At 45.6% G+C, this 22,728-nt stretch overlaps 1 protein-coding gene across 6 annotated transcripts in view; it reads right to left on the reverse strand.

The window, feature by feature from the left end:
* GJA8 (gap junction protein alpha 8) overlaps positions 1-22,728 on the reverse strand; it is a 42,211-nt gene that overhangs the window by 17,145 nt on the left and 2,338 nt on the right. For 2 of the 6 annotated variants that reach the window (XM_064410995.1, XM_064410993.1), the window contains exons 2-3: positions 13,256-13,365; positions 12,466-12,558 (exon numbers count right to left, since the gene is read on the reverse strand). The exons of 1 other annotated variant lie outside the window; for it this stretch is intronic. The gene's annotated coding sequence lies outside the window, so the exon portion shown is untranslated. Of the gene's footprint in view, positions 1-9,203; positions 9,436-10,587; positions 10,673-12,465; positions 12,559-13,012; positions 13,093-13,255; positions 13,366-22,728 lie in introns of those variants that run through there. 3 more of the 6 variants (XM_064410992.1, XM_064410997.1, XM_064410994.1) reach the window with 3 other exon arrangements.

Raw genomic sequence — 22,728 nt, forward strand, 5'->3', positions numbered from 1 at the left:
ACTTCACCAAAATTGTATCAATAGTAAAAATTCATTAAAAGTACAAAGAACAAGTAAGTCAAGAAAGATGACTTCTCACACTGCTGTGCTACTGCAGCAGCACCAGGAAGAGAAGAATTCTCCTTTAGACACATTTCATGGATCAGCATAATTTCACTTAAAACCTGACCAGACTATTTCTGGAAGCACAGACCTTTACAAGAGTGTGTTGGTTAGAAATTCTAAGTTCTTAGAGCATCTGCAGTGGCATTTCTGCAGAGCAGCACTGGGGCAGAGCCCAGAGCTCACAGGTAAATCGTTAAACATGGATTATGCAGCCATCATACACAAAATGCCTTTCCCTAGGTCCCCATATAACCTCCTCTTACCTGTCCCTTTCCCTGCCTCCTGCCTAAAACTTTCCCCCTGGTCACAGAGGTGGAGCACATCACTGAGAAGACAAAAATACAGGCATGCTGCATGCTTAAGTGGTCCATGGACTCAAATTTCTCTCAGCATATATTCAAGGTTATGGCCCTTCCACCAGTGCTGAGACCCTCAGGAGAGGAGAAGAGGCACTACTATCAGGAGCTGGGAGGGATCAGGCTAGTCAGGGAACATGCTGCTTACAGCCAATCTGGGCTATGTGAAGTGGATCCAGGGAAAGCAGTGACAAGTACCTGATAATACTTCTGGTAATTAATTGCTCCAGGCCTGCCAGTAAAAGAGGAGCTAATAATATCTCCCAGCCTCTTGAGGGGATCTCCATATGTTTGTTTTATCAAGACTTTTTGTGCAATCTCTTAACATTCCCAGGCAGAAGGAGCTAGAAGGGACAAAGCTTCTGAAAGATGGGAACAAGTCTGTATGCCTGGAAGCATCCCCTGTTACCTCACTGTCCATTGGGGTTTTTGCCTTCCAGTTTTTGATGGGGGCTCATTCCCTACTCCTTTCTCACTTCTTCTGGGCCCGTCTCACACCACCAGGGCCTGCCTTGCTGAGTGGAAGGCTCAGGGCTCTCAGGAGCGTTGTCACCACCCACTCTCCACCTTTATCTCCCTGCCTTCATTTCCACACCACGGAACCACAGAGCGGAGGTGCACTCTGCACACAGGCTGTGAGGGTGGCCCAGGAGAGCTCACCAGCAGGCAGGGCAGGGATGGGCGTAGCAAAGCAGGCCATTATCTCTTCTTCCCATCCCAAGAGATGTGCATACCTGCTGTGCACTTTGGCTGACCTCAGCTTCCCACTTCCCAGAGCAGAGCGCGTTCCCAGCCTCTCTGGGGAGGACATCCGTGGGGATGGTTCCTGTTTCCCTGCCCTTTCAGTCTTCCTGAGCCTGATATGATTGTTTCTTTGGGCACAGTGTAAAAGATGCCAGCAAGGAACGGAAGCCTCTCATGCCTCAGCAATTCATTAAGAAGTAAAGGAGGTTATTGAACTTGGAAGCTGTTGAGCCAGTCATTCTCATTTCCCGATCAAGAAGACAACTTGCCCATGGATACATCATTCATCCAGAGGTGTTCAGCATTCACTGAGACAACTTGGCTTCAAACTAATAAACAGGCAGATGGAGAGAGTCAAGGATTATCTACATACAGACCTGCCAGAAAACATAGGTGGGAGAGCCAAAGGGCTTTTCCAGTTTGGAGAGGCCTGGAGATGTTTTTCTTCATTATTTCCAGCAAGCTTCAATCCCTTGCAGCCCTGTTACTGCTCAGTGAATATGATATTCTTAGGAGGAATATGGTTTAAAGCATGTTGGGATCCTTTTAAAAGAAGCATGAAGATTCTCTAGGGGTTCCCTGTCCTGTGTGAAACCTGGCAGAATTTCAGGGAGCTAATTTCATTCCATTCAAACTTCTAAATCCCACCTTAGCACAGCAACTGGAGAACACTCTTCCACCTGCCCTGAACTATGAGGCCCCATTCTTGTCTGGCTGATAAACACCATCCCAGTGAATGCAACTATTACAGGTAGCTCCTCAGCAAGATGTAGACACGTCTTCTAATGGGCTGTGCCTCTCCAGTCCCCAGAGCTCTGAAGCAAGGACATGAGCTCTAATATTTCTGTTTGCCCCCTGCTTTGGCCCAGGGTGCAGCAGGTTTGGTGTGTTTCTACTCCCCCTGAGCAGTGCTGAGTTTATGCAGCTGCAGCCCTGACTCTGCCTTTCAAAAGCGTGCCCTCCTTTACAGGAACACAATATAGAAGTCAAGTCCATTCCAGTACATCCTCTTTAGCTGCACACAATTGTGGCGTTCCTTTCCAGTTTACATTCATCAAGGCTTTGCCTGCCCAGGGGACTACAGCTGTAAGACATTGCAATAAATGCTGGCGTGGTTTGTAAGACAATATTAAAATCAATAGGTGTAGCCCTAAGACAGACTGAGTGGGGCAAAAATAAAAGTACTTGCTAGCTTGTTTGTGACTTGGAATCACAATTTCCTAGTTATCAGTATTCAGTATTTGTGAATTGGTTCTCCAGTAACAGGATTGATGATTTGGATGGATAACCAAGAAATACTGGAACATGGCACAGGTTACTCAAGCGCCCATCAAAGAAAAACTTAAATTATTGCTTAGCTTAACACATGATAATGTTGCTGAAAAACAACATTGGGGATTTTTAAATGTTCTTAACATCTTCCTCATCTGGCAAACCTTAAATCCAAATAGAACAAAACTTGTATTTCCCTTATCAGGATGGGTAAAATGATAGCAGAAGTGAGAGGTTGGTAGCAAGTTCCCTGATCCCCAGCTCGCTGCACTCTTATGTGAAAGCAGAAGGAGGTCCAAACTGGTAATGCAGTGCTTTAAAAGATATGTTGCTTTAAAAAGTCCTATTTCCCAGCCCTGAATAGAATTCTGGGCTAAATAAACACCAAGAAAGCATTTAAATACAAAAATAAAAAAAATCACCAGCAACTACTTAAAAATCATTTACGAGGCACCAAAAATACACAACTCCCCAGTAAAGAAAGAATAGTGCAACTGAAAAAACACAACCTGATGTAAAATTGAAATAAGGCAGCTTAAAGTAAATAAGGTATAACACATGTAACAAGCAGTAGGAGAGAAGCTGAATTCAAATTAGAGATCAGAATTATTAAAAATATGGAGGTGAAGGGGTGGGGGGGGAGACTGACAAAGGTCTTTTTTTAAAAAGTAAATTAAGACCAGAATGAGTCTGACTCATAGTATTGATCTGTTATCAGATGGAAATCTTAGATTATTCAATAACAATGCAGAGAACAACAAAAGAAATCAATAAATACTCCTATCCTACTGCTGAGAGGAAAGAAAGTAGTTGATGAAGACCTTGGTAGTGACATGTCTATTCCTGTACTACCCCAGAGGAGTTAAACACCACCTACTAAATCAGGCATTTTGAATCACCAGGACTAGGTACCTGGCACTGAAAATTTCTAACTTTTTGGGATTTTTTTCATAATATTGGAATTATGTATGCAGTTTATGTTGATCTTCTGTACTTCTTGGTGCAATGGGTAAGTCCTGGAGGAGAACAAGAAATCCCATAGTCTGCCATTTTTTAAAGGCTATGTAGAAGGGCGTAAATATTTTATAATAATCTCATAATTACTCACAAGTAACTACAGACCTGTGATAGGATCTCAGACCTGAACTAAATAATGAAGTGGCTAACAAAGAACACAAGGAATAAAAAGAAGGAAATATAACTAGGGGCAACCAACATGGGCTTACAGAAAATTCACCCCCACTGAACTGTGTTCCTACTTTTCTCTAAGGAAATTGCATGTACAGTTGTTAAATATAACAGAGCTGGTACAATATACTTGAGATCCTGGAAGGCAGTTTCCCTTCTATCATGTGGCACTATGATTAAAGAACTTGCTTGGCATAAAAATAAGACAGAAGTCATTAAACAGACTATAAATGACCTATCGGACTGGTTCCAAAACACAATTGAGAACTAGAAGTGATTGGGGATTTTTTTGTAGTATATTTGTACCAAGATCCTGGAGGGCGTTTGGCATCAGGGTATTTTTAGTAATTAATAATCTGGAAGAAAACATCAAACATTTTACAAAAGCCACCAAGTCCTGGAGAGGGATGATGAAAAAAACTGCAGATCTAGAGCACACCTGATGGCTCAGAGGGCTGGACAAACACAGCCTGGGTTTGCTTTAGCCCTGGGAAGGGAAGGGCAGCTCCTGCCCTTCCGCAGGGAGACCAGAGCTGTAGCTGTGCTGTGGAGAACTTTGTCCCAGGAAGCAGTGGCTTCCTGCAGGGCTCTGAGCTCCTGGCAGCTGAGGAGCTGCATGAACTCCCACTGCACAGCTTGGGCTTGGCACACAGAGGCAGGGTGGACACACCTCAGTCCTGCCTGGTTTATCCTCCAGTTTTCATGGAAGCCCTCTGCTGCCAAAAGCTCCTGTTACGTGTTCTCCATGACCCCTAATTCGTCACATTAAAAAAACAGTGCTTATTTTCTGGTTAAAAAGCCAGATTAATTTAATGGCTACCTGCCAGCTTGAATGAAGAAGGTGTCAAGGTACCCCCCAGAAGCGTCTTACCTCCTACTGAGCACGTGAGATTGCAGATCTGCATGTGGGCTGCTGGTAAGTAATTTTAAAGGCTCAAACCTGCTCATCTCCAGTCCACCTCCCAAAACCAATTTATGATTTGTGAGGTAGCCCAGAAAGCAGAGTCACAGGTGGTGAAGTGCTGCATCATCCTGAGGATTCTTACACAGCATGAGGGTGCCAGCAGCCTTCTGTTTGGTACTGCACCATTTCAACTGGAGCACAAACACCAGTCTTGGAGAGCTCTTGATGAACCTGCAAAGACTTCTGAACGACCTGGAGACAGACACTTGCATGAACAAGTGTCTTGCACCTCCCTGATGCCAAAGACCAGTCAATGATGAATCTCAGATGTCAAAGGCTGAAACCACCCAATTTTTCTGCCAACTAGTCCAGTGCTGTTGCATTCTTTGAATGTCAAAGCATGGAAAACATGGATGTCTTTGAAACATCAGTCCTGGGAAAACCAAAGTCTGCCAAAGAATTTAAGGAAAGGTTCTTTGTTTAAAGAAAGGATGCCTGAGGTTGTCTGGGTAGAAAGGTCTCATTCATGGAACAACAGAACAAAATAAACAATATAGGGTTTCTCCTAGTGCAGGCTGAAGCTGGGACTTCTAGAGGCAGCATTTAATCTACAGTGTGTCCTTAGAGAGAAGATAGAACTTCTGTAGACTGCCATGAAAGGAGATCTGTGAAACTGCCAAGAGATTCTGATGATCCAGGCCCAACTCTCCCTTTTAGGCAAGGTATTTAACAGTGACAAAAGTAAAGATGGTTGGAGGCAGACCACTCATCCCTGGACCATGGAAACCACTGCCATAGGCTGGGCCTGAGCCCTGAAGGACTGCATTTATTTATCCAAGAGGTTTCAACAGCTGAGTTTGCTACAGAGAGGGGAATGGGCTTCTTGGGAAGGATTTCCATCCGGGCAGCAAAGTCCCTGTGCAGCGGGGACAGAGTGTTCTTAATGACTCATTAACTCGGCTGTTCAGCACAGCAATAAGCCCTGGATAAGGAAAGAGCCAAGAGCAGCCCTGATTGCCAGAGATGGGTGGGGTAGAGCAGAGGTCCCTGCTTCAGCTCCTGACCAAACCTTTCACCTTTACTCCTCACAACCAGATCTCCACCTCGGTGGCACCGCGAGCACAGCCAGCTCTGCTACCACTGGGAACAAAACCAGGGAATGGCACATTTCTGGCAAAAGCCATCGAGGCCCAAAGCTGCAGGGCCTGGAGAAAGTCTCCTGGGGCGCGCTGTGCGAGCAGGGCCGCGCTGACCGCGCTGCGATAACATTGTGTGCCGAGGCTGGCACACGCTCCAGCTGAACTCACAGGAGGAAAACGCCTCCCACCCCGCACAGCCTCGGCAGTCACATCCACAGATCCTCGCACGCCCCACCCAGCCAGCCCTGCTGCCCTGCCGGGCTGTCCTCCGCTGCCCTGGGCCAGGGCTGGCTCACAAGTGGCCATTGTGTTTCCTAGGAAGTTCTGTCGCTGCTACAGCACGCTGTGTGCAAAGGCTCAGAGCCTCTGCTGGCACCAACTGATGCTGTCCCAGCCTCCACCTGCAGCAACACCCATCCTTGTCCTGCTCTCAGACCTCACACATTGCACCTCTGACTCTTCCACAGGCACAGACTTGGCCTCTGACAAAGTTTAAGTCTGAGGGGAATAAGGTAATAAATAAAGCAAAACCAGGCATTATGGGAATATAGCTTTTCCACCAAAAAAAACCAATTAGTATGTTCATTGAGATAGCAGAAGGAAAATCTCATTCTGTTTTGGCCAAGAAATACAAGAGAGTAACAAGGTTTAAAGTTTAAAATGAACCATATATAATGGGATGTAAAAGGACAGACCCATAGATGATAGGATGTAAAAGGAATGCCTTGATTTGGCTAGAAGAGAATTAAAGCAGCATTGATAAATGACAATTAGTCATCACTGACGACTTCACTGGACACTAATGGAGCTTCATTTACTTTGGGATATCAGAGCAATATAATTTTATTATCCAATAAAAAGGTGAAGCAAACACTGGTGAGTGTTTGCACAGGGCAGGGTGAAAAGGAGCAATGCCTGGGCTGAGAGGGGATGCCTTTGCCTCTTGCCCTGAGGTCCCAGTTCTCAACCCCAGAGCTGCCAACAGCCGTGAGCCAACATCTGACTGTAATGCCAGAAAGAAGTGGCATGATCATGAAGACCCACATCTTCACAAACTTGTGTCAGAAAACTTGGCAGAAATCCTTCCCATCTCTACAAGGGTCCAATTTCTGACAAGAATCCAGCCACAACTTTAAAGCCTCGTGGGAAGGATCCTCCAAAAGCCTCCCTGAGTTTTTCTAGTGGTTAATTACAGATGATGTTTAAAAATAGTGGTTCTTCTCACATCATTTTTGGGGGATTTTAAATCCAGTTTCACATTCCTGTTTTTGGGTCTTAGTGCCCCTCAGTCTGCTAGACCACAGGAAGTTTATTCTCCTTGTAGGTACATATAGACACTGAAAATGTTACCCTTCAGCTTTCCCTTTTCACCCCACCTCTTGAACCTCTTTTACTGGAAGGCACACTTCCAATTCTTTAACACCCTCAGGCATTGTCCCTGAAACCTCTTCCATCCAGGAATTACCAACAAAAGCACTAAACAGAGAACATGGGAAGTGACATGTTAGTGCTAAATCACACACTCAGCCCTTCCTAGAACCATTCAGTTTGAGGTTATTTACTGAAATCTGCATGGGTTCCCCCAGCTACAGCATCCTCCTGGAATTCTGCAGTCAGCCAATGAGCTGCACCAGCCCCCACTCCTTCCTGAGACAGACTTGCCAACTGATAAATGCAGCCTGGATTCCTTATTCTTCAACATGTGACTTACAGCAGCTAATGTTATGCTTGGCTCCATCCTTCTGAGTCATCCAGACTATTGCAGTAATGTTCTTTGGGTTTGTGGTTGGGATTTTTTAAATTTTTTTTTCCCAGATCACTGATTTTTGAGTCATTCCTACTGATCAGTTCCTATCTTGCTGTCTTGCTCAATAGCACTGAGCCACAAATGATCAACTTTCCAACGTTTACTCCTGCTTACAACTACACATCTCCACCCACCTGGAGAACTGATGGGTTTCCCATAAAGTCCTAACATCTGCACTGCAAAAAAACAGCAACAAACCTCTCTAGAAGCACTGTAGCAGCACCACTTATTCCTGCCTCAGCCTACCTCGTGTAATTTGACTCTCAGAGCTTTAAGTAAAGTCAGCATTTGATGAATGTTTCTGTAGAGCCTACCACAAACAGGACCCTAATGAAGAAAGTTTTCCCCTCTCTGGCTGGGACAAAAACAAGCTTAAGCACACTCTCAGCTCCATCCTGTGTCAGAAAAAAACAGCCTCACTGCACACTGAAATACAGGATTTCCACAGGACTGGGCACCAGGGAGATGCATGACCTGCAACAGGGGAGGTGAATCAGGAGGTTAGACAGTCACAGTTTTCTTTATAATGTTGTATACCCAAACCTCTTCTCACATCATCTTTTCAGCTGTTAAATACACAAATATGGGATTACATTTCCATGCCTGGTTGCCTCAGGGGCAGTATACAAATTACAAATAAGCAAATATATGGATTCCTTGACTTCCAAGGGATTTTTTGAGATTAACTACTTAACCCCTAATTACACCAACACTAGCTGGCTAATGAATAAGGTGAGACAACACCCTTGGCTGGTAAAATTCACAATGGAAAAAAAGGAATTTCGTCCCATGCAGGAAAAAGGCTCGTGGATCTGGCAGTCTTACTGTACAGATTTCCCATCTGAGAAAAAGGAATATCTGAAGTTTCACATTTTACTGTAGGATCACTGTACAAGAAGGTATGAAATCCCATGGTTTTGCTCTGTGCAAACAAAGGGTCCAGGTGAAACAGGTCCTACCTGGACAGACACTTTTCCCCCCTCTGTCATAGCTGATGAGTGTGAGAACAACCTACCTCCTAGAAGATTTTAGTTTAGCTGTAAGGGACACTTCTGTTCCTGCATCATCCAAGTGGTTTGCATTTCAGTAGCCTTCACTTCAGTCCCCTGACTAGGACCAGGCAAAACAGAGCAATGCCTTACAAATAATTCCAAAGCACCAACACCCTGCAAACTCTGCACCCCAAGGAATGGCTGTGGCCTGTGGTGGCAGACCCATGGAGATTTTTTATGCCAAAAGCCTACATGCCAAGAACAGCTTCACAGACTCAAGCTGCAGCACCACTGTCCTCAAGCTAGCAAGAGGGTTGAGGATAAACACATCATCCATGACTACTGCATGTGGCACTTGCCCTGTGATCCACAGAGTAAAATACCAAATGCATTCCCTTGCTCATATCAATCTTCTCATTACTTTGGGGAATACAGGCTTACTCAGAAATCTGATACAGAGGAGCCAGACCATGCCAGTGCCACAGCACCTCCCCCCAGATGAATTCAGGATTGTTATATAGGTGATAAATTCTACTCTCATTGAGAGAGCAGCAGGGCTTGGGGACCCATCATTTGTGTACTTGCCCCCACAGAGGCCCTTAGCCTAGCTAGCTGAAAAAATACAGTGTTTATGGAGTGTATTTAATGGCTGAGCCACTTCTCCATTGTGCAAAACAATGTTAATAGTTCTCCCACCTTTGTCTAATTATTTTCTTCTTCTTTCCTGCTTTCTTTTTGCTTTGACTCCTTCCCCTTTCTGTGTCTGTCTGCTCCAGCTTGATGGGACCTTTGATTCCCTCTTTGGCCCATGACTCTGTCTTCAATACCATCTTCTTGGATGATCTACACCAGTAGCACTGGGCACTTCTGTCCCCACAAGTGATGTGCTTCATGCTCCCCACAAAAGCATATTTCAGTAGTATTAGACCTGTTCAGAAAAGCAGACAGCTCCTGAGCCCTTATTGTTTCATACAGGAAGAGCCTGTTTATAGCCTGGGGCTTGCAAGGAATTTGAAATGCCTTCTTCCTCTTGGAGGGCAAGCAGCTGAAGAGAGCAGGAATCCTGCGTCCCCTCACAAATATCTTGGCATTCCAGATATCAGCCTTACCTTTAGATCCTCCAGCCCAGTAAATATGCTATCACATATCCCAGCATTTAGCCAGCCTATGCAATCTGATAGGCCACCTATACTGAAGGGGGTGATTAACATCTAAGAAGGGATGGGAGGTGACCTTCCACACAGCCATGATATATTTTTGGGAAGGGCAAGGCAAAGCCAGAAGGTCTTACTAAACTCTTTGATCATTTAAGTTTCTGGTTACCAAATAACCACCAGTATCCTTTCCACAAACACATTTATTCTTAGCTGCATGAATTCTCATCCCCACTTCTGCAACATTAGTGTCTACTCCCCAGCCATATCTTTCCTCTCAGCTACCCCATCATCACCTCAGCAGCTCCAGTAACCCATTCCCCAAATGCTCTCCTTTTCCTGGCCGAAAACATACCATGCATCTTGCTTGCTTCACCCTTCTCTCACCTTCTACAACATCCCAGTCACTTGACATGAGCAGCCAGCAGGACACACTTTGAAAACTTCCACTTCTAAGACTTCCACACAAAGAAAGTAAGAGAATCTGCTTAATTCATGGAGTTCTCATAGCTTCTCTCGTTCCCCTGACAGTTGTACAGCTGTTACATCTGCTGCTGCTAACTAGACTCGTTTTCAGCAAAGCACAGCAGGAGCTAAAGAAACCTAATTCTGGCAGCATTATAACACCAGAAACACTCCCCCACTTTCATTAACTTCATGCTCGGCTTTTTATTTTCTCTAGTCCCTTTTTTCTTCTCCTCCTCCCTTTTTTGCTGGCACGGTGCACTTTTTCACCAGGTCAGCAGCAAACAGGAGCAGCTCTGCTGGCATCTCACACCCCCTCACTGCCGCACAAAGAGCAGAGGTGGCTGGCACTGGGTGCCTCAGAAAATACCAGCACCCTTGGGAGATGCCACATCAGATATCCATGGGAAAAGAGTTGTTGAGGGCATGGTTTCATAAGGACATGGATATCACACACCCACCTTTAGCACGTGTATCCATCTGAAAGTGGGACGCACCACCTTGCTGTCTTTCCTGCTCTGTGTACAAGATGGGTGTTGTAAAGCACTCAAGAAAAAAAAGTGATAAAATTATAGTAAGTCAGGCTGGTGGTGATTTGGCCCCATAGGTCACTAATTAGGTCACACTTCACAAAAATATGGGAAAAAATTAAAAAAAAAAATCAAGATCAACACTTTCTCCATTTGACCTCGAGTGCCTTGGACAAAAGGCTCCGCCCTTCAGGCTGGAGCACATTTTAGAATGAAATTGACTCAGATCTGAAGTGGAAGCTCCTTAAAATGTCAAAGAACAACCTGTATGAGATCTAGCCCTGACAGAGGGATCCCAGTGGAGAGAAGCAAGACCTAGATGCCACCCTCAGGCTGTTACAAAATACAGACTTTGAGGGCATTGCTGACAGAGACCAGAGACAAGGGGGCATCACCAGCGATGGGAATCCGAGTATTGCTCTCAAAGGGCTAACAGTGGGTGCCAGGTGGCACACTGGCAACAAACACCTTCTATTCCCTTGCCCAACTCCCAGCTGGGCAGACAATCTGTATCCATGACAAGGCAAATTAGTTATTCACTGTTTCCAAGGTGTTGTGGTCTCAACCCTGCCTAGTATAAACAGAGTCAAAAAATTAAAAATTACCAACAATATTGACATGCAGTATAATAAATTTTGAAGGCTTGGAAAAAAGGCATAGAGGCAATTTCAATCAAACACTGTAGACCAAAAGTCAGGTTTCAGAGGAGAAAATTATGAGATTTCATAGGTTCATGTGCAAGGCAGGGCTTAGACACAGTACCAGGCGTGAGGATCTGAGTGTCACTGTCAGGGAGGAGAGTGGAAGTGCTGGGGGTGCTGAAGAGTGGTGCTCTTGGGAAAAGGCCCAGGTTTCCCACACAGAGTTCCAGATGTTGGTGGGGGATGACAGAAGATGATGGAGAAATGGTGAGACTCTGAAATAGAGCTAGCACAAGATGTTGGGCAGAAACAAAAGAAAGCAGAAGAGGAGAACACTTCAAAAGTACAGAAAATATCAAAGTTGGTGGGAAAAAAGTGAGAGACTCCTAAAGGTGACTGGGGCAGCACTAGATATTCCTGTGAGAAGAGCTTTGGGACTGTGATTTTGAAAATAAACTTTGAGGTATCCCTGCAAGTATTGGAGAATAAGAACTTGGCAAAGCTCATGTCAATACAGGGAATATGGAAGGAGTTTGCTCCATTCTGCAAGTTTGCAGCATGTGGAAGTGATTACAGGGATGATTCCAAGAGCAATGCTATATAAGAGATCTGGGTTAATAACATTCAATAATAACATAGTACAGAGTAGAGCTGTAGCCAAAGAAGAAAAAAAAATATATGCCAAGAGCTACATAAGCCTATTTTCTGAATAAGACATAAAAGAAAGACAGCAAGTCAAATTGAAACCTTTCATTGATTTCTCTGCAAGTTTCTGTTGTTAACTATAATTCCTTTCTCTAAAGCATTCCCTTGTTTCACCTTTAATCGCTTAAAATATTTGGACCAGTAAAGGTGAAATCAAAACTTCAACCACAAAAAAAAAGTAAAGGAGTTTGACTCCATATTCTGTGGTAAAAAGTTTAGAGGTTTTTTCTCAGCAAGGAACTCTGGCATCATGGATTTTCTCTCCAGTTCAGGAATGACACTAAGTTTAAAACCCTTTAATTTTTTTAACAAAAAAAAATTAAAACAAAGGAAAAGGACTTCTAAATTTCACACTCAGAAGGAAAATTATTCTTTCCAGCCAGTCAGGTTTCATTGTTCTCCTGTAGTGGCAAAATACTGTTCACCAGTTTGGCAGCAGTTACAGGTTTCAGAAATTACATACCTGCTCAGTAGATGCTGAGGGTTTTATATTCAGAGAGCCTCAGTTCAAACCATCAAGAGGACTCTCCCAAGGGTATCACTGCAAGCTGCTCAACTGTTTAAAAAAAGAATTAATTAATTAAAGCTACCTTTAAATTGCTGTGCACCCACAGGTAGGCCTAGTGATAAGGTAGCAGTAACATGGCAAAATAATAGCCCTTTTTAGTGATAACTTAAAAAGTACCAGAACTACTTAGGTGCTTAATATCCCAAGAGGGAGAAATGTTATTACTGGAAAAGAAAGAAAAAAAAAAAAAACAAAACAAAAAAACCCTGGGCATTCCTTCCCAACTCTATTGTTTATAGCTCTGAGAACTAACATCCTGCAATCACTTCACATGGCTAACACTTCCAACTCTGCCAGGTATGGGAAAACCCCAGCGAGCCCAACTTCTGCAATCCCCTCTTCTGCCCCAAAATTCCCTTGCTGCTGCGCCCATCCCATGGCACACACCTTGAAGACCATCCTGCCCTTGCCTCGTCCCAGGTTTTGAGCGTTCCTTTGTTACCTTGCTGTGCCCTGGAGCCCCAGGCTGGTCTCTGGCAGCTCAGCTCCCATGCTCTGCAGGGTTTTCTGCAGGGCTGCTCACAGATGGCCGCGGCATTTTATCGGCGCCGCGCGAGGTGAGCACGGACACGATAAGGAAGCGCTAAAAGTCAACGAGGTGCCACTGACAAGGACTGGAGCTGGGCTCTCCCTTCCCCACGGCCCATGTGTGTGGTGACACTGAGCAGCCCAGGCTCCTTCTCACCAGCTGCTGCCTTGGAAGGAGGCACCTTTCACCCTCTCCTCTCGGTGTGCAGCCTCCTGTCCGTCCGTCCATCCATCCCATCTCCATGGGAAGCTGCCACAACACCAGCCCTGCAGCGAACAAATATTTTCTTATGGAACGCCCAAGGGTTCCTCAGTGAGCATTTAAGAGGTTTTTCCTTGCTCAAACACGCTGATGGATGTGTCTCCTGGTTGCTTCATGCCTGCCCACCATTCCCTCGCAGGGAGGAAAGATTTGCTGCCTGAAGTGACTTCTTTCCCAGGCAAGCACTCCCGTATGCCTGCAGCAGAGCCCCCAGCAGCATGCCTGGCATACACCCCACAGAGATTAGCCCCCTGCTCAGGCAAGCCCCAAGGCCTGGGAAACCTGCTGTGACTAGCAGCTTGATTAGGACTTTGAGTCTTTTTCCACCAGATTTTCAGGGGAAGGTGAACAAGCTCATGAGAAATTTATTTCTGTTGTGCACCCATGGTCCCTGAGCTGAACCTCATAAAAGGACAGGAGTTTAACCAGCTCACAGGGCAATATATGCTGTTATAGCAAAAAGATCCTGGACCCATTCTTGCCACAGTGATCATTAACTCCAAATGGCAAGAGCAGAGACAGCCCAACTGGCCACAGATAGATTGGAGTGTTTCAAAACAGCCTGAAACTCAGGAATCTGGACCCAAACATCTACTAAGGACATCCCCTCTACCTGAGCTGACACAGGTGGGGCCCAATGGCTCAAGCAACTACTCTGGAGAGCAACCAACTCACCACAGCACTGCTACCAGGCAGAGACACACAGCAAACCCCCACAACCTCTGCAAGAAGCTAAAAAACTCCCTTGTATTCCCACGGGGTGGGTGTGGTTGGCTCAGCTGCTCCCTTCCTCAGCTGGTGCCAGTGAAGCCCTTATGAGCAGCCTCAGCACAGACAGCCAGGTCTGAAAAGAAATGTCCAGTTCACCTGCAGGGAGTCCCCACCTGTGCAAGGCTGAGCTGCACTGAGCATTTAACCAGCTCAGCTGTGAGACGCCTGAATTTGCATTCATAGAGAGAAGAGAGAGTCACTTTTTCTTGGTGTGTCCTTTTTGGAAAACACCTCCTGAGATACCCATGCTTTCTGTTTCTTAGTTATCAAAAAACTATGGGCAAAAAGAGTCTCTCCCTACTCTCTGAGATCCAATACATCTCACCAATGGACCTCACAGGCAGTAGCAGGACAGACAGACCCTCCTGCTCTCTCCCAGGACAGCAGGCACGTAGGGTTTAGGGTGAGAGCTTGCTGTTGGGCCAGGCCAGCCCTCCCCATGCCATACCATGCTTGTGTTGGCAGGCTCCACTTCCCGTGCTGTGAAAAACACATCCAAGGCTCCCAGGAGACTTAAACATGCAGGGATATCACTAAAGGGAGAAGTTTCTTTCCCAGAAGAAACAGATTTCCTATGGGGAGCTCTGTCACACACTGAGATGTGGATGCTGAGCTGTTTATATGTGCACTGGGGGAAGAGGCTGTGACAGTGTCTGTAACGTGTTTTGCTGTAGGGATATCTACTATGTGCAGGAAAGGCCCTGCTCAAACACCTTGTAGATGCTATTTCAGCTTAATTTGAAATAATTTCACCATTGACTGTAATTTCTGTTTCTCCCTCCACTTGTGCTCCTCTCTCTGGTTCCTGACAAGCATCCTTAGCTCCTGACTCCTCCATGCTGTCAGTCCTTGAGCGTTTTAGCCCAGAGCCTGGCAAGCTCCTCGTGGACTCCATGGATAGTGGCTGAAGGTCTGCTCCCAGCCCCAGACAGGAGCAGCGAGTTTGCCAGTCTGGCAGGCTTCCCCCCAGCATTTTCACAAGCACTTGCTTACCTTGTTTGAGCTTCAGGGAGTTCAGTTTGGGGTGAAGGGTAGGTCAGCTCTTATCTCACATCTACACGCGCAAACGTAACCCTTCCCGGTTCCCTTTGCAGCTCCAACAGTTCCTGCCCGGCGGCACAGCCAGGACCACGCTCTCCCCCTCTGCTGAGGCCTTTCAGTGGCAGGCAAGCACGGCCAAAGAGCCACAAAGATGTCCTAGGGACCCCCCAGCCCTGGGGAAAATCCTGGAGGTCTCTTAGCTTTCTCCTTCACAGCCTTTGGTGCAGGTGAAGGAGCAGAGCCACTGTTTCTCCTGCCTCCCTCCGATGGTGAGAGAAGCTCTGGGATGATGCTCAGGGATGACAGGAGCTGGGTGAAACCCCCAAAGAGGATCCTGCAAGGTCCTATGAGATTTCAAAAAGCCTTGCTGGCCCCCTTCTCCTTCTAGAAAATGTTTTTAGTACATCTGAGGTGGATTCAAGGGCTTGAGCTACTGGATCTTGCAGTTTGTTTAAGCAAATATCACTTCTGTCAATTTTCCAAATGTCTGTTCACACACAGACTGTCTTAGCATCCTGCCAGGGCTCTAAACATTCATCTGTGGAGAAATTTTCTGGAAACCTGTGCCTGCATCCCTGTCTTGCCTTCCAACCATTTAACAACCAAACACATAAATATGAGCCCACATGGAAACGTGGGTGTGAAAGAGTGCATTATCTAAAGCCTTGCAGGTGTGTGTGACTCAGGGTGCCCTGCTCAGACCACAGTCACCTTATCCACAGCACATCAGCTCCAAGCCCAAACTAGCAAATCCTACTCATATTCCTCACTTCTGGATCCACCACAGGACAAAGGCAGCAAAACTGAGTGGGGGTGGTGTGGGAAGGGAATGGTGGAGCAGGCAGAGACACGCGGTCCTGTGTGTTTTCTTTCCTTAAAGATAAAACTCTACCCCAGTCAAATGAGAAATCAGGAACAATGTAGGAATTTTAAAGAGGCCCAAGCTGCCACCTGACTCAGCGTCTGGGCAGGATATTGATTAGCAAGGCCATTCTTTATTCCTCTGCTATTGTTTGAGACTGGCCTCCCCCATGACAGCAACAGGCGTGGGAACACAGCAGTTTTGGTGTTAAAAAGTGCTTTTATCACTGAGCTGAGGACAGGGGGCTCTGGGAAACAGAGATGGTTGTGTCTGATAGTCAAGGGAATGCATTCACACCGAGAACCTTATTCTGGGATCTCTGAGGTCCTGGGGCACACCAACACCATGCAGCACATCCCCCATCCACCATTTCTACTGAGCTGTGTTCAGGTTCTGGTGATTTCAGAGAGCTGCAGGAAGAAAGCACCTGTGCCTGCTAAAAATTCTTGGATTTCTCCTCGAGCTGCAGTAGCTGCTGTGATGGCTGTTCATACCAGACCTTGTTTTTAAAGCAGCCAGGTTGAGTTCTGTAACTCGTGTGACACAGCACAGAGAACAAGCTCACCACCAATGTCCTTATCCCTCCTCTTGAGCAGGTTTCTTGCCAGTTTTTTGCAGGTATTTCTTTTCAGGATGGGCTCCAGCCTGCAGTAGCTACCACAATGATGTCAGTAGGTGAGGGCATCTCCTCCTGGTTCAACAGACCAAACAACTGTGGGGTGTTACACATCACTGCCACTTCAATTACCCAGCTGCCTGCAGCCGACCAACAAGCCAACACAAGTCCTGACCAAGTGAACTGACAGACACACAGCTTCCTGGGAGCTCCAGGCAGGAAAAAAAGAAAATCTTTTATTTCTTGTAATTCTCAGTACATTAAAAAGCTCAGTTCAGTACTTGAGCACTTCTGATTTGGCTGAGTAGAGGACAAGCAGTGATCAAGAACCAGGTTTTCAGCCAGCCAAAATATTTCTGGCTGTCCACAGAGCCATAGAGTTGGCTTCTGATTTTATATTCTTTGTAGGTTTGTTCTTCATTTGCAAAAAAATCTCACCTATAACCACCTTATATATACACATTGTGGCCCTTATTTTCACCCTTAAGATAAAATTAAAAAATGGAAGTCCTTCAGGTGCTGCCTGGACAAACATCAATATACAAATTCATTTCACAGACACCTCAACTGAAATAGCACAGTGCACTAGGGAGTGGATCTCCAGACAGAGCATGTGCTCTCTGCAGACACAAGATATTTATTCCAGCATCTAGAAATGCTCTGCAACATTGTCATGTAAGAATGCACAGTTTGGTGATAGTGTGACTGCACCAACTTTTTCTGCAGGCTTTCATGCTCCAGTTTCTTTCTTTCCACAAATTTTTCACCTTCCCAAAGTTGAAAAGCAGTCAGGAATCAGCCAAGATTCTCCTCCAATCTGTGACAAGTGGACAACCAAGCTAAACTTAGATGTTTAATAGCTGATGGCTTCCCTTCTACAAAAAGCAGACTTAGTGCATAAATTCTGTTTTTCAAAGCTGGTGAATGTGTTGTCTCAGGACTGACTGCCTCCCTGCCAGCTTGTACTCAGTGCCCAGCACAGATCAGGCCATGCACAGCTTGGGAATTCTGGGGCCCAGAGCTTGGCTCACTCTGCTCATGGATGTACCACAGACACAAAAGGCTGGAGCCACTTGGCTCTGCAAAAGCCAACCCTACTCCAGCACTGATCTGCACATCCGTCCAGAGCTACACAAAGTAGCCACTGCATCAGCTCATCAGCTTAGCAGAAGTGTTGATTATGTTCTTATCCACTTATTTGGGCAGCCAGGAGTTGAGGAATCCATCACCTTATCCACTACCAAAAAGCAGTCCAATAAATGCAGCAGGTTGCAATTTAAGGGATTTAATGTTCCCTCTCTCCCTGAGCTCAGTGTCACGGTCATACCTTCTTTGTTTACTTTGTGACATTCCTCTTCTTGCAAACCCAGTGTGCTCTCAAACAGTGAAGGCCCATGCAAAACTCACAAACTAAAGGGACCAAGGCACAGGTTCCAGTCTGCTCCCACTGTCATCAGTACTGTTGAACAGTCAGCGTGTTCCCTGACCATTTATTCACAGTTCAGTGATGCTCTCCCAGCATGATTGAGGAGCTTGGCTTGATGAATAACAGCTCCCACAAGACAGCATGGACAGAAACACCCAGAATGGGGTCTGAGGGAGGAAGGGAGGCAGAGGAAAGCCAAATGGACATAAGCTGTGCCACATCAGTTGTTCTCAAGATGAGCAGAGCAGTCTCTCATCAATATTAAGACATTGTCTTTCCACCTCCAGCAATAAGCCCTGTGTTTGGGCAGTTGTGCCTCTCTTGTCATGGAACTGCTCACAAGAATGCTTCCCAGAACCTTTTCTGTGAGGAGTTAAGGTTATCCTGGAGCCTGGAGTACTTAAAGATCATCACACTTCCTCTGCCAGTGCAGCAGCTCATATTCCTGCCAGGGGTTTCCACTGCTGCCTCACTGCTTTGTCTCCTGGCCATTTTAGGTTACTCCGTCACAGGAGTCCAGGCTACAGCTCCCACAGGACTCGTGCCATGATGTCTCAGAGCAGGAGAGGATGGCTCTTTGGGACAGCCTCAGAAACCCCCTGGCACGTGAAAAGAAAGATGTCAATCTATGAGACACTTCAGCAATTGCTCCCTAAACGGAACGGGAACTCAGAGGCAGGAATAGTCCCTGTGGAACCCGGGGACAAAGCATCCTCTGCCAAAGGAGTCTCAGCTACAGAACAATGCTCCAGGGAAAGCAAACAAATCCAGAATGTCTGTATCCGCTTTTCAGGACTCCTTCTTACTGAGAAAAGCCAGCCATGAATAAAAGTTAATATAATTATTTCTAACCAGGAAAACCCAAGCAACCAAAACAAAAAAAGGCCACTCTGACAGATATGCACCTCAAAAAGTAAATAAAATATGTGTTAAAACATTAGAGAAAAGAGACATCCTCAATGAGCAATCTAACCCCCAAATAAGAAATGTTATTGATGCTGTGGGACATATGTGCCTATGTATAGCACAGACACATACATGGGTAGGTAGATACATTTGCACTAGTTACGATTTCAGCCACGTTCTTGTTCCTTTTCAGGTCACTACCATATATTTTAAACAATATCTGTGCTCTGGGATATGTCCCTTCATTATTTTTTTTCTGTGTTAGACTAGCAAACTACTTCATTAATTTCCTTCTTTTTACTTATTCATGATGTGTAGCAAAGCTTCCTTCTCAAACCAAGGCCACTTGGTCCCCTTAACAGCCTGATCTGAGGATTTATTTTTTTTAATAACACAAATAATTTATCCTTTAACTACTTTTCTTGAAGTGCTGAAGAAATTCTGTACATTGATATAATTTACCTGTATAGACCTGCATTGACCTTGACCTGCTGCAGACCATCTGCTCCCAACAATTTACAATCACAGGTGGGAAGGGACATCGAGAGACTTGAACTTTTTGTTCTTTATCAGCTGAGACCAGCCTTCCTTTTTGACACCAGTTCTTCCAGCAGCCCGTCTTTCTTTCCAGACAGACTAGGAGTCTAGCCTGGATGGTGGCAGAGCTCAGGAGGGATATAGCTCAGAGGACAACCTGTTATCAGATAGAGCTGCTTGGAGGCTGCTCTGGGTAGTACAAGAAGCCTCAAACAGGTCCAGAACTCTGAGGGCTTTGAGATGGCTTAAGGTAAAGAAGTGATGGGTCTTCTCTGCTGTGTCTCCATTCTCCTTCACTGCACCTGACAGCCCAGACCAGAATTAATTTCTCCATGCCATCCACGCTGACCATGCCCCCACAGTCACCACAGTTCTGCCCCAACACCTGGAAATGCTGCAGGGCATTTCTGACCATCACCAGCTAGGTTCAGCCACTTGGACAGGAGGTAACAGCAGAAGACTAAAGGAAGCAGAAGGCCCAGAAATTTCCATCTTTGGAGAACTCTGACCATTACCAAGGCCAGATAATATTAATGTTGGCATCACATTAAACTTCTTCATCTCCATCATCTTTTTTTTCATAGCTGAGCCATGTCACAGCTTTGTTGTGCTTGGAAACCAAATGTGAGTTCCCATGCAGGCCAGCACAGAGCAGATTGCCTGCACAAAGCAGGCCAGACACCAGTCCACAGATCACCACTGACCTCTGCATGGATCCTCTAAGGCTGGTCTGTTTGCTTACACAGCTGCAGGCTCCTAGTTCACATCACTTTGGTAGCTGACAGATAATTTTCTGTCATTCCTGTGCTGTAGTTTTCACGTGGGCCCACTTTTCAGGGTGGAGAATGATTCTTTTTAACTATATCAAGAAGTTTATCAAAGTATCTTTTTTAATGGAAGAATTATCAGAGTTCTGAGAGGAGGAGGAGAGATTGAAAGGATTGCTCAGGTGGAAGGAAAAGTTGTGTGACCTGGATTAGAAAGAATTTGACAGGAAAACTGGCTTGGATTTGTCCAGACCTACCAGAAGAGCTTCTCTCAGAAGTATTTGGGAGAGGGTTGTAGGGAGTTCTGGAGAAAGCACCTCTTGGGGCCAGCATGGACAGCCACAGGAGCTTCAGAAGAAACACTGAAGTCAGGTTTAGATTTGGCCAAGGTTGTGGTACTCTGAGAGTTCTCCAGCTCTTAGGAATCTGATGGCATTAAGACATCAGCCTCTACTCTCAAGGCAGCATTTCTCATGTTTTCCAAACAATTTGGGAACTGCAAATCAGTGCAGATTTCTCAGCTCAGTAATTGTGGTGTTGCCTCAGCATTTTTCTATCAGGATTCTTCAAAGCCTTTTAGATTCTCTCGCCAAATGCAGCCATCCAACCTCCTCCAAGAAATCCCAGACCTTACTGATTATTACCAATAAAGTTATTGATGTTGGAAATGCTGATACAGGAAGATGAGGCTATTTAGGAACGTTTTACCAGATGCTGGTTGAGCGATACTGCATCATTTCATGCAGCACATCACAAAACCTCTTTCTTCCCTGCTGTGTTAAATTGTTACTTTCCCTGAGGGAGAAACATGGCTCTTCACAAATCTGGCCTGAGAGGAAAGTGGGGGAAGAGTGTGGGAATAGCAGACAACATCAAGGATTCCCATTTCCTTATTCTCTGCTTCTTGTGAGCAGTCTTGCTTTTAACCACTGCCACTCCTTTTCTGAAGAGCTCTTTCAGTGGCCACATCCTGTGCTGTCTCTGGTTTGGTGACAGCACTCCTAAATACTGACAGCACTGTCAGAAAAATCAGTCCTGGGTTCCTCTTGGGCTGAAAGAACCAATTTACTGCTCCCCTTCAACAGGCATAGGATAATTACAGGAAGTCCCTATGCCACATCACATGGGTATCACATGCAAAAACCATATATCCTACTAATGTGCACTGCTTAGGCATCTCTGTTTCTCATACACAGAAAGATAAACTGAACACCTCCAACCAGGAAAAAAAATTACTTATTATTTTGATAGCTATTTTTTCATATCCCAATTGAACCTGAGGGGTAGTTTTTAAGGAAAATAAATTTCACATTTCTCACCAAGAAGCCAAACAGAACTGCAAGATTCAGAACAAAACCAAGGAATTTATAGGTACTTCAGCTTGTTTCAATCAAGTTTAAATATTTCTTCCTTTTCCACCATTTCAAGGAAAGCAATAAACATCAGCAAGCAAACACAATCCTGTCTGACATCACTCACTGGTCAGATTTTATCCCCAGGTTTCTGCATTCTCTCATACAGGGGTTTTTCCACAGTGTAAGCCCATTTTAACAACATCTGTCAATCACCAAATCAGAGAGATAAAAGACATTCACCCACAAATGAAACATTTCTGTACAGGTAGCAAGTTTTCTCTTAGGTGTCCTGTGGTCATACTTCATCTTTTACTTCACTGAGCATTAAAAACAAGAAGCTCCAGCATGCAGAGGACTCTGTGAGAATGCAGTGCCTGGATTTATATGGAGCAGGGCATCACACTATCTATGAGCACCAAGAGAGAATTCAAATTCAATTAAATGGAAAGCTAAGTGGGGAAAGCCCTGTGTTAGACCACTTGCAGGACTCCAGTCCTCAGGGAACTCCCTAGCCTCCTCCTCACTCCTTGTAGCTTTAAACATGAGCTTGTGGCCACCTGGGGAGCCAGCGGGGCTCCCAGTGTGGCTGTGGGGAGAAGGCAGGACACCACTTCCCTGGCTTTGTGCTGCAGGTGACTCATGCACACGCCTGTTTCCTCTGCAGCCTCTCACCTCTCTGGGCAGGGGAGCGGACAGACAGGGTTTTACCAGGAAACCCAGGTGTCCAGAAAAACAATTCAGGAGATCTGAATTGACCAAATCCTTCACTCTTCCAGAGAGCAAAACTGGGTACAAATCTTTTCCAAGCTTTCCTGTGATAAATCCTCAGGACACCACGTGCCTGATGCATGCCTGTGAGAGGATTTGCCTTTCTGCAGCCACACAGAAGTGCAGCATGAAGGAGCAGGGCTGCCTGCTTCTCTCTCAGGGCTCCTGGCACACTTGGGAAAGGAAAGCTCCTTCAAAGGCATTTTCCCTGCCCCACATCGCTGCTGGGCTTGTGAGCTCTTGTACACACACAGATGCTTGGTCTTCTAGTATAAAATGCACCCTTCTAATCTGCTTGGGCCAGCAGTGTCCTCCTGCC

Source organism: Passer domesticus, chromosome 2 (genome assembly GCF_036417665.1).
Source record: "Passer domesticus isolate bPasDom1 chromosome 2, bPasDom1.hap1, whole genome shotgun sequence".
Taxonomy (NCBI): Eukaryota; Metazoa; Chordata; class Aves; order Passeriformes; family Passeridae; genus Passer; species Passer domesticus.